This window comes from Austrofundulus limnaeus, unplaced genomic scaffold (genome assembly GCF_001266775.1).
Source record: "Austrofundulus limnaeus strain Quisiro unplaced genomic scaffold, Austrofundulus_limnaeus-1.0 Scaffold566, whole genome shotgun sequence".
Lineage (NCBI taxonomy): Eukaryota > Metazoa > Chordata > Actinopteri > Cyprinodontiformes > Rivulidae > Austrofundulus > Austrofundulus limnaeus.
Genome location: NW_013952968.1, coordinates 285,153 through 285,931, shown reverse-complemented (window position 1 = coordinate 285,931; position 779 = coordinate 285,153). Strand labels below are relative to the sequence as shown.

Genomic DNA, 779 nt, shown 5'->3' with positions numbered 1-779 from the left:
AATGTAGACAGGTGACCGCAGACAGGTGAATGTAGACAGGTGAATGCAGACAGGTGAATGCAGACAGGTGAATGCAGACAGGTGAATGCAGACAGGTGAAAGCAGACAGGTGAATGTAGACAGGTGGATGCAGACAGGTGAATGCAGACAGGTGAATGTAGACAGGTGAATGCAGACAGGTGAATGCAGACAGGTGACAGCAGACAGGTGAATGCAGACAGGTGACCGCAGACAGGTGAATGTAGACAGGTGAATGCAGACAGGTGACCGCAGACAGGTGAATGTAGACAGGTAGATGCAGACAGGTGAATGTAGACAGGTAGATGCAGACAGGTAGATGCAGACAGGTAGATGCAGACAGGTGAATGTAGACAGGTGAATACAGACAGATGAATGCAGACAGGTGAATACAGACAGGTGAATGTAGACAGGTGGATGCAGACAGGTACATGCAGACAGGTGAATACAGACAGGTAGATGCAGACAGGTGAATACAGACAGGTGAATACAGACAGGTGAATACAGACAGGTAGATGCAGACAGGTAGATGCAGACAGGTAGATGCAGACAGATGAATGTAGACAGGTGAATGCAGACAGGTGAATACAGACAGGTGAATGCAGACAGGTGGATGCAGACAGGTAGATGCAGACAGGTGGATGCAGACAGGTGAATGCAGACAGGTGGATGCAGACAGGTGGATGCAGACAGGTAGATGCAGACAGGTGGATGCAGACAGGTGAATGCAGACAGGTGGATGCAGACAGGTGGATGCAGAC

The 779-nt window shown here is 49.6% G+C and overlaps 1 protein-coding gene and 1 long non-coding RNA gene across 2 annotated transcripts in view; one reads left to right on the top strand and one right to left on the bottom strand.

Annotated features, from left to right (window-relative positions):
* LOC106530837 (uncharacterized) overlaps positions 1-744 on the top strand; it is a 6,023-nt gene extending 5,279 nt beyond the window's left edge. Inside the window, exon 4 of the long non-coding RNA XR_001311839.1 lies at positions 12-744. This is a non-coding gene — a long non-coding RNA (uncharacterized LOC106530837). The remainder of the gene's footprint in view (positions 1-11) is intronic.
* Positions 1-779, bottom strand: part of yipf3 (Yip1 domain family, member 3) — a gene marked incomplete in the record, with an annotated part of 12,053 nt that overhangs the window by 6,426 nt on the left and 4,848 nt on the right.